At 29.4% G+C, this 12,103-nt stretch overlaps 1 protein-coding gene across 1 annotated transcript in view; it reads right to left on the minus strand.

Annotated features, from left to right (window-relative positions):
• LOC145291477 (parathyroid hormone/parathyroid hormone-related peptide receptor-like) overlaps nt 1-12,103 on the minus strand; it is a 1,157,133-nt gene that overhangs the window by 451,215 nt on the left and 693,815 nt on the right. The window contains exon 3 of the mRNA XM_080137359.1: nt 3,881-3,987. The gene's annotated coding sequence lies outside the window, so the exon portion shown is untranslated. The remainder of the gene's footprint in view (nt 1-3,880; nt 3,988-12,103) is intronic.

Consider the following 12,103-nt stretch of genomic DNA (forward strand, 5'->3'; position numbering starts at 1 on the left):
CCGACACGTGTTTCGTTGTCTACGACTCATCAGAGTGGCTGAATTACATTTTAAAAATAATATATATACCGCTCCCCATGTGGAAAATTATTCCCAACTCGCATTTAGGTAAAAATGCACTTTCGTAAATAATTGAATTCATTGAAAACATATCCCTAAAACCAAAACAAATAACATATATATATATATATATATATATATATATATTAATTTAGATTTATCTTTTATGTAGGTATTGATTTCTTTTCGCCCATTGCATTTAATTAGACTTTTCTAAAGCTTTGCATTTATCTTCTAGCCCCCCTCCCCGAATCTTGGATAGTTAAACATTTATTTGTCGTTTTTGGAATAACCTAATGTTTGTATTTTTTTACTAGGTATATAAGGCTTTGAAGTCCATAATTTTTGGTGATATAATCTAATATACACCGAAACGATATTCCATTTATACGCTTGAAGACAACAACAACAACAACAACAACAACAACAATCTGAACCTCTACCCTATCGAAGCATTATCATCTTCGAATTCTTATCCATATGCGATGAACCAAACTTATTAATGGATATTATATCCCAAGCATCTTGGACCTCTGACTGAAGAATATGACATCCTTCATTTCTTGTCGGATACGGATATTCTTTTATTGGACTTATTATTAGAACTAAACCTACTTTAGGGATTCCCATTGCTCCCCTATAACATCCAAATAACCCCTACTCATATAATGGCCACTCCATCTTACATGTTATTTTGTTTTGTTCATACTTATATTTTATACTTTATTTATCTCCCATTTATGTTTTATGAGTTAAGTTTATTCTACAACACTAGTCTAATGTATCTTAAGCTGGACGTCGCGTTTGTCTATATCTGTAACCTATCTCTCTTCTCATTAGAAAAAGAGAATTATAAGAATTCAGTACAAAGAGCGTTTAAAATTCCTCTTTTTATTGAAGCGTATCCTTATGAAAATGAGAAATAAATCACCCCCCATATATATATATATATATATATATATATATATATATATATATATATATATATATATATATATATATATATAAATTTTATTTATACAAACATTAATGGCTACATATGTACATACATGTTTCTGCAATCACCCACGTTGGGGGATTACGTCTTCAGGCCAAGAATTACCGTCAAAAGTGACATTTACACCAAATACATTTTTCTATTTCGTTTATCAAGTTAGAATACAACCTGGGTGGGAGTAAAAAAAAAAAAAAACGGTAAAAGGATGAGTGAGGTCTTTGAAGATAATAAAACATCTTTTTCCTTTTTCCCTTTCCCCTTCCAACCTAACTTTTGGTTTTTATGGCATAAGGTACTTGAGAGTTTAGTTTTCTTGTCTTAGAGTCTGTAAGTTAATAACCTTAGCTATGGTCAACTAAGTACTGACCGGTGCCTTTTAATCTACCTCCACCCACACATACATGCAACACACATACAACACACACATACACAGACACCGCCACCGCCACCGCCACACACACACACACATTAATACATATATTCAAAAGCGAATCCATGCTGTACTCTCTTTGTTTTATTTACTGAAACTAGACAATAACTCTGAAACTACGCAGAAATAAAGTAAAAATTACATTAAGGTAAATAAAACAAAACAAAAAATAAATAAAATTAACTAAAACTAAATAAATAAGAATAAAATAAAATTAAATTAAAACAAATAAACAAACAAAATATGAATAAATATAAAACCCGAAAGTTATCTAAACCCCACATGTACCTATATGTATATCTCAATATACTTATAAATGTCTACATTTTGCTATACTCGCGCATATATACACACACACATTACAGACATACAGAGATAAATAATAGTATTTTTCTTTACTTCTGTAGCGTGGTAACATCTTCGTATATGCAATATTATGCTACCACACTCCAGACGGGTGTATATATATATATATATATATATATATATATATATATATATATATATAAACACACACACATACATACATATATACATATATTGCCACCAAATGATACATCCAAAGTAGAAACAGACATGAATACATTTACTATATAAATTCCCTTTTTCTATCAAACTCCCTACGCATAGTTATGTTTCATGGCCCCATCCGCTTGTTACATTTTCCTAAGTTATAGGTTTTTTCGTAAAAATTTACACTACGTAAAAGTTTATATTGAATTCAGCATGAAGTTCATAGGCCTATCCACATATTAAGCAAACACTCTTTCGATGGTAAGGCAGATATACATAAGATGTATCACGATACAATAATAATATATAATGACACATGACAGAAATCAGAGTATTTAGGTTATATAAACCGAGTATATAAGCTTATATATTGTAGTACTTACCTTCATCTTTGTTTATTCACCCTAATATCCTTATTCCATTTTCTTTCGTTCACCCTTCATTCCTTACTTTCTTTCATCTATTTATTTCTTCATTTTTTTTAATATTAATAATAATAAATTACTTTTCCTACCCGGGTATATAAAGATCTTATATCCATACATGCACACACCCAAAAATATCCATATGCATATACCTGCTCTGTTCACTCATTGAGCACTATTTTGGTAGACACATGTTGTTTCATTGGATGTACTTCTAGGAAACTAAACTCTACTGGCTATATATATATATATATATATATATATATATATATATATATATATATATATATATATATATATATATATATATATCCATATTTAGTTTATCTTGTCTTTAATTATACGGTTAAACGCGCTAGACTATAATACGCATGATCCGGGGTTCGCTACCTAGAAAGACACAGTCAAGCCACGCTGACGAGAGGTAGCAACTTCGAAACATGCATGTCCGTAGATTACTTTTTATAAATAATTATAAAAAGTAAATATTATTAATAAAATATGGGCAGTTTTCTAAGTAAAAAACGATCTTCGAGGCGAAGTTGATACTTAATCGTATTTATCGTCTAAAAAATAAAAAAAACTACACACACACACACACACACACACATATATATATATATATATATATATATATATATATATATATTCACACTGAAGAAAACCGAAGGATTGGTCGAAAATATGTGCTCTGTAAAGAAAGCTTTTCGCTTTTTCGAATGTCGTTTTGTATTCCTACGAGTCAATAAATAGGTAATAAATAGAGAAAAAGCTATAAACATTCATATACTTTTCGTATTCATTTTTTTATCCATATATATATATATATATATATATATATATATATATATATATATATTATATTTTGACAGCAAGTCCTTATTCAAGCACGTCTGATTGAACACAACACGATTTTTCTGGATATCATTTCGATTCGCCGGCTGATCTTTTTTCATTTCAACTGGCATGTTGTATATAATGGTGCCCGCAAATTATAATAATAATAATAATAATAATAATAATAATAATAATAATGATTATTGTATATATATACATATAATAAAATAATAATGATAATATATATATATATATATATATATATATATATATGCATATACCTACACACACACACACACTAGTCTTTTAAGCGCGTTAAAACATGCAAAAGTTATAAACCCAGTGCTTCATACAAAACTGATGTTTGGTGGAATATGGTTTATTTACTATTGTTAATAATTAATATTAATTATAGCACTTTTATAGCGTGATTTTGTACAATGTATCAGCGTTTTCATGGTATTATATTTATTCATGTATGTAGAAAAAAACAAGACTTAGAGAACCATGGTATTTCTTTAACTAATAAGTCACCAGAAGAAGCCAGAGTTAGAAGATCACTCTGTCATCTTCTTAGAAAACAACGATAAAATGAATATATGAGGGATTTTGTCTTACCTTATAACAAGAAATATAAAACTTTCTCTTTTGTGTTATAAGATTTAACACCGGCGCGAAACTTTCATCCGGGCTTAACGAGCTAACACAACTAGAGTGTTTTGTGCCTGAAAATATAAAGATGAAACCAATTATAACACATCCGTAATGTAATGCCAGTCACTAATCCTGTAAAATAAACATTACAAAAAAAAGATAACGATTTTCATACAAAATAGGACATAATAGGATTATGACCAGACCAACAGTTACTTAGTTGTTGGGATCGACAAATAGAGCCTTAAGCATTTAAGAGGATGGATATCTTTTGGGTAATAAATAACTATTTGTTCCCTAGTGTGGTAGATTATTGCTAGGGCTATGACAACAACATATATGTTCATTGTTTTGACCCTTGAGTATATATGCGACTCGGTTAGACAATTAATCAACCGAGAATCACATCACTCTACATAAAACATATAAAATATCAATGGATATATACCTGAGAATTGTATCTCTTATCTCTAATTATTACATATTATAGTTGTAAAGGCAAATTTCTAAATGATTTATTTGAACTAGTCACATGCATACAATTGAAATAGAATTCATTTTTCCTATTTAGTAGGCTAGTAGTATGCTGAATTATAAATAATAATTCATCCAAGCAAAACAAACAGAATCTATTTAAAAGTTTATATGCTCTAAGAGAAAGATACAGTTTGTGAAATTAGGAAGAGAAAGAAAGAGAGAAAGAAAGAGAGAAAGAAAGAGAGAAAGAAAGAGAGAGATACGAGTGAGTGATTGGGTAAGAATAATAAATAGAATAGATTATGAACGGATACTTAATAAAATATTGAGTAGTAGGCGAGACATTGGAATTATTTGCTAATTACAACGATTAAAATAGATTTGTTGAACATAGTTCAACTTCAGGCATGGCTAGTTTCACCTGAAAATTTAAAATAAATTTAGAAGGTAGAAAAATAAATTTGACTGATGTGTTTGCTAATATATACACATGAAAAACGGCTTATCACCCACACACATACACACCATTATATATATATAATAGTGTGTATGTGTGTGGGTGATTAGCCGGTTTGCATGTGTATATATTAGCAAACACATCAGTCAAATTTCTTATATATATGGTCGGGTACATCTAGCATATATATATATATATATATATATATATATATATATATATATATATATATATATATATATATATATACATATGAATTCTGAGTTATATTATGTAGAATTACAACAAAGTAGTACAGATAATTATTAAAGTCGTTTTTTAACCCATAGATTTTCAATGAACGGATAAATAGAAGGAAATGTTGTTAGCAAAATAGATTTTGATAATTATACTTTTGCTTATTAGCATATTGGTTTGAAAATGAAAATTGAGGTAATACACAAAGGATATCCAAAGTTAAAATAATGAAAATACAGGAATAGTAATAGAATCTAATGAATACTGGTATATTCGAGAATGAATTGCATCTTTCTAATAGCATATTCCAGGCTAGAGGAAAAAAATTTTAGGTCATTTATGTTTGGTAATCTATCATTTCCGATGTTGTTAAATTTAAGAAAAATAATTATTTTAAGACCATGAAAGATAAAGATAAAGTGTTTATGAAAAAATGACAATTAAAAGTGATCAATACCATTCTAAGTGACAAAAAGTGTATTGGCTATAAGGAGAACTTCAGTATACGTGTTCATTTCAGCTATCACCACGTGTGTTTACATGTGTGTAAATGGAATTTAAAAAATGTGTAATTGAATAATTGGATAATTTTTTGAAGAAAAAAATGTTCCGTCTGAAATAAATTTAAAGGATTACATTTTATTTCAGATTTTTTTTCTTTTTTTTTTTAGCAATGAGAATAAAATATTTGCAGAGTCAAAGATTTCTGCTAATCTGGAAATCTTGTCTCTAGATATTCGTGCAGGCAAAATGCTGAAGTTAATGAAATGAAAAGCCGTTTTTATGTACTTGTAGCCAATAAGTTTCTTCTGTAGATACGTTTTATTAAATTGATGTATACATTTTCTATATTGAAGTGAATTATATTATATGTTGCGGGAATAACTAAAAAGGAGTTTCTAAAATGTTCTCATCGGCGTTTTATGATAAATGAAATCTAATTTTATCTAAGCTATATCTAGGTCAACATCCTATAAAGCCTCACAACTATAAATGTTCATTTACGCTTTTAAATAACCCATAACAGAACGTCACCCTTAACACACTAATTAATGTAGTATATAATAACTTATAGATCACCATCTTAGTGTCCTATGAATTGGGTCTCAAGTACAATCTCTTGCAATTATATGCTTTCTAACTTAACGGCATCCAAACCATTAACATGTCATTAATATTATCACGATTACTATGATAGTTTTCTGCACGTACAGTTCCTTCCATTAACTCATCTTAACAATGAATAACTTTATGATCTTAAATAGTTATGAAACCTAATATTTTTAACATTTAAAAAGGTATATGTTAGAAATAATCCAATTAACCCCCACTTCCCTCCATTGTAATATCATATTATCTTAATTCAAAAAAGTTGTTGGTTGGTTGGTTGGTTGTTTTTATTTAACGGCATATCAACCCTTTTCGGGTTATTTAATGCCGAATCCAAAGATTGAAGAAAAATGTTTTAATAGAATATGTTTGTTGTTTTCAAATCATTTTCTATTTAACCCATAGTTGGGACCCTAACAAGTACTACCACTCCGAGTCAGAGTGGACCTGGGAGCAATGGTAATTAAAGGGTGGCTCCACACTTCCCAAAGCCCGCAAGCTGGGGCCTCACCACTGGATATAGTTTAAGGTCATATCCAGGACCATTCAAAAAAGTTGAAGTGCCATGAAGACAAGAGCCATATAATTAAAACGAATGACCTTTTGTGCCGTAGAATTTATTTTTCTACTTAGTCATTATTATTCCCAGTGCAATTTGCCAGCGATGAACGAGGACTCTGTATGGGCGTCTGTAGCGAACTTAGTTATACGAGGGTCATTCCAAAAAGTTGAACAGTTACGAATACGGGAGTGGTACCATTAGAACGAGGGGCGACTTTGTGCTTAAAAATTTATTTTTCTATATGGTTGTTACACTGACCTTTTGCAAAGAATTTAATAACGCATCTCTGCTTCTGACGCACGCCCATCGCAGACTTTTCTAGAGTCTAACACCGTCAATATCTACAACAAAGTGATAAAACATTCATTTATAAGCTCAGTCATCGCAGAAATTTAATTTGTAATCCCCCTCTGCTCCATTTGATTGGAAAATATATAGAGGCGTTACTTTTGGAACGTCTCTTGTGTATATATATATATATATATATATATATATATATATATATATATATATATATATATATATAATAAAAATATATGATTAGTATGTTTTAAAAATAAATATAAGTGTAAATATAATTTATTCAAGTGAAGTAAAATGCACTAACCAATGTAACTAGTTCGGAAATAATTATTAAAATTGATTCAAGATATTTGTACATAATAATTAAAAGTAAAAAATAGCTAATTTTTAACTAATTGTTTTAATTTTTAAAAATAATTAACTTAAAATAAATAAATAAAAAGTAAATTAATTGTAATAAGGAATTAAATTAAATAAAATATTAAATAAATAATGTTATGAATATATAATAGCTCACATTAAAAAATGTATAATTCACGCTTTTACCTAATAATAGTAATAAATGAAAAAACAAAAACAAAATATAATTGAATAAAATATACAAATCAATTAATGAATATATAAAAGATGAAATTGAAATATATGCCAATATTGATAAAAAATAAATAATCTTAATAAAAAAATATAGCTGAAAGAATATAGAATATGTTGTTATCACAGTATACTTTCAGGAAAAATTAAAAATAAATAAACTATTGGACATAATTTCAGTATATTAAGATACAATAAAAACATAAAAAACTGGAGTATATTTGAATTCAATAAATTAGATTAGATAAAATATATCTTCAAATTCTTTCAGTATCAAACTGAATACAATTTATTAATACGGGAATTTGAATTTGAAGACTTTACTACTGGAAAATTCAAAGATAGCGTAATGAAAGGAAAAATGGAAACTTCTCTACCAATTTTCGGATTTTGTAATAATCCTGCCCATATGCATCTATTTGCTTTTTAAATTGATAAGTGCTTTGTCTTCTGATGAGTTAAGGGCAAAATAAATTCATTGGTTAAAAAATTAAATAAATGATTCTGCACTACGAAACTGGTACTGTTAAGAATTGTCCATGTCGAACATACTTAAAAAAATAACTAGTAAGCTGGTCAAAATCTTGAACTTCGGACTTTTGTTATTTATTTGTTATATATATATATATATATATATATATATATATATATATATATATATATGTATATATATATATGTATATATATATGTATATATATATATATATATATATATATATATATATATATATATATTAGAAATACAAGGATAAAAATATTAGATACGATATAACATACTACATATTAATGAAATGTGAGAAAAGTCGAAAAAAGCATACAAATAGATACAATAACAAGAATATAAACAGACAAAGTTACTAGAGTTAGAGAATTATACATGAAATAAGAATAAAAATGATTTTAAAGTTTAATAACATAAACTATTAAATATAACGTATTAACGTACATAAAATCGAATATTAATAATATATAATATTATTATTAATAATATATAATATAATATGAATGTGTGCGTGTGTGTATATCGTGAGATACATTCTTTAGATGCCCGAAGAGAGATTTTCGGTGATGCAAGAATCATCCGATGAGATTAAATAAACGTGTCGCTGTGAAGAATACAAAAAAGAAAAAAAAAGGAAATGCTACTTTTGAGTTTATCTCTCGTCCCAGGTTTAAAAAAAATTTCCAGGGTTTCAATCATCTTAGCCAAATCCATTTAGACACAGCTTGCATTTTATTCGTTATTTTCTTAAAAAAAAGTGTGTGTACCGTTACGCCACGGGCCCTTGCTGATATCTTAAGCTATTTTTTCATTTTTAAAGTAATATTATTAATTTCACGAAATGAAAGTGTTTTGAATGGTTGTTTCTTTCAACTTAAGTATGACCCACAGCTGCTTTGAGTTAGGGGTCAAATTGGGTTCGTTTGATGGAATGCAAAAATATGGGTAGGTCGACGTTAGTGTGTTTATAATCCAACCTCTTAAATAGATTTAATTTGCTCCATAAGGTAACTCTGCTAAGATCTCGAAAACAATTACGAACAGATCAAATTGTCACATAATATATTTCAATTTTAAGTCTACCTTACCGTATTGGAAATTATTAAACTAATTAATAACTAAATATTTAATACACTTAAGAGAATTCTAAGCACAATCGTATGAACTCGTTTTTTTAGGATAAAATGTGGCATTTTCGTAATAAAGTCAAACTTTTATATGAAAACAACAGATGACTTGATAGATTTCATAAAATTATTAATTTGTCTATTTTGTATCATGAAACCTGGTTAACTCAATATATATATATATATATATATATATATATATATATATATATAACTACTTAATTTACTCACATAAAATTAATATACGAAAGTATAAATTTATGCGTAAACTTTAAGTATTTACTTCAAAAGTGCTCAATACGTAGGTAGAGCTAGTTAGTAAGTTATAAAATATATATGGCGATTAAGCTACACTGAATATTCCGCGTTTCATCCACCCTAGGACTCTTCAGCCTTATGCGCGAATTTTGTGGTTGTTTGTCGTTTTTATATACGCATCTTCTATTGAGATTTTAGTTAGCCAATCAGCTTTCTAGTATCCACCGCGCCCTTCCTATCAGCCAGGCCAGTCAGGCTGGTTTTTATATTTCTTCCCGATAAGTGTCTGTTTGGCTCGGTTATTAAGTTCTTTTATCATTTCCAGTTCATGTCGCTGTTGGGATGTATGTGAAACCAATATATACCTTCTTAGTCTTCTGGCTAAGGTCCAGAGGTGGTATCTGTTCTATCTAAAATGGCATAATTATATTGTGGAGTTTCCGTTCGCGCCGAGCGTCCATGTAATGAAATATATCACATATTTCTATAAGGGTATTACAGATAAACCGTTATAACAAGATCTATTCTAAGACATTAAACAAATTACTTAGATCAATACTTATACAGTTTGAACAAAATAGCAACAAAAATATCGCGATGTCTTCATTCACACCTTACATCCACAGACTACCCAACAGCAATATATTACACATAAAAGATACCGGTAATAACTTCCTCGAGCCAACAGATTTAAATCGAGTAAGACATTAACCTGGAACATCAAAGTAAGATGAAATCGCAAAAACACACGCATGTCTATGATACAGTTGATAGGCTTTGTAGGCGTACGAATTTTTCATGTGTTACTTCCAGTTCGATCTTGAAAGTTGTGTTAAATATGATTAAATTTACATGTGACCCGGATAATTAAATGAGCTGTGGTGAATGTACTATTAGTAACGGTAGACGTCATTTAGTAATGTTCTATTTGCGACGGATATAATTCCTGTGCCTCCACTTTGTTTCCATGTTAACGGAACTCTTTATGTGTTGTTGCTTCTTTCTGTCGTGTTGCTTGCTATTTACTATTCTCTCCATTCCCTGATCTAGTTGTATGTATACTTCTAGCCATTCTGTATATAGTTCGTTTGTTCCCAATGCGATATCTAAACCGCCAACCCACCGGTGTTTTAGATGTGGTTGGGCTAGTGTACAATTGTTTATAACTACACTTCCTCTTGCGTATGTGTTTGTTAATGGCTTTAATTGTAAATTTAATTTTCCCATTTGAAATTGTACGTGTCTCCTTGTCTGATTTTCTTTTTTCTTGGTAATTCTATTCAATCATGTACTTCTTTTGCGTCTATACTTATCGTTTTTTTTTGTAAATGTTACGTCAAATACGTCTCCGATAATGCCTTTTGAAGACCAATATCTATTTGTGTATGTTGGTAATACTGCGTTATTGGTTCTATTTCTTTCCAATTGTTATTGGGTATGTGTGAGATGCCTAGTAAATTTCCAAAACCTACATATCTTCCAGTCTTCATATATGTAGAAGTATGGCTATGATGACGGTACATAATTCTAGGTTCCTTTTTTATCACTTACTGTGATATTTCGTTATTTGTACATATATTACGTTTCTCTATACGCTGTCACGTGTTTCATTGTTGCTTCTAATTGTATTGGCCTGCTCCATGTTGTTAAATAGTATGCTATCATTGAATGACAAGATCATGCCTATTCTTTTCAATATACAATGATGCAACTTGGTCTAATTTTTTTTTGTATATGCTTGCTGGAACTTTGAATGCGATTGCCTGACCATCTATTGTGCCTGATTTTATACAGTTTTTGAACGTACGTTAACTACGCATGTTCTTACGTGATTTCCTGTAACTAGAATTCCATTGTCCGTTCTCCTTTGTAGTTGACCTTGCCATCCACCGCCTCCTGCATTGTCAATTTCTTTACCTCTGCCGCACTCGACACATCGTTTTCAATCCTTGTAGAATTTGTGCTAGTTATATTATTATGATTAGATTTAGTATGATCATTTGGTTTCCGTTTTTAGTTTGTTGAAGATACCTGTCGAGACCGAGATTACGTTTTGCATGCATTGCTCCCGATGCAAGTTTTCCTAGTACACCTTTTGACAATAATTTGATTAATTTCCCATCCTAATCTTCAATAGTAACTGTTTCGTCCTCGTATTATAAATCGTGTGGTTTTGCGACTTCCTCAAACTTTGATGTCCCAGGTAAATATATTACTCTGTTTAAGTGTGTTGGCTCGAGGAAGTTATGATCAGTATCTTTTATATGTACTATATTCCTGCTAGGAATTCTGTGGACGTTTTGCGTGAATTAAGACAGCGCGATATTTCTGTAGCCCTTTTGTTAAAACTGTATGAGTATTTATTTACGCAATTTAGTAAACAATGTCTCAGAATATATCTGGTTAATTATCTCGATTATCCTTATAGGAGTCTGTGAAATATTTTCATTTGTGGACGCCCTGCGCGAACGGAAATCCAACGATATCATTATGCAATCTTTAAACAAATCAGATACCATTTTCTTAATCTATAAGAGAAAAAAGCATATATATATATATATAT

This window comes from Euprymna scolopes, chromosome 12, assembly GCF_053919585.1.
Source record: "Euprymna scolopes isolate OS-2025 chromosome 12, ASM5391958v1, whole genome shotgun sequence".
Taxonomy (NCBI): Eukaryota; Metazoa; Mollusca; class Cephalopoda; order Sepiida; family Sepiolidae; genus Euprymna; species Euprymna scolopes.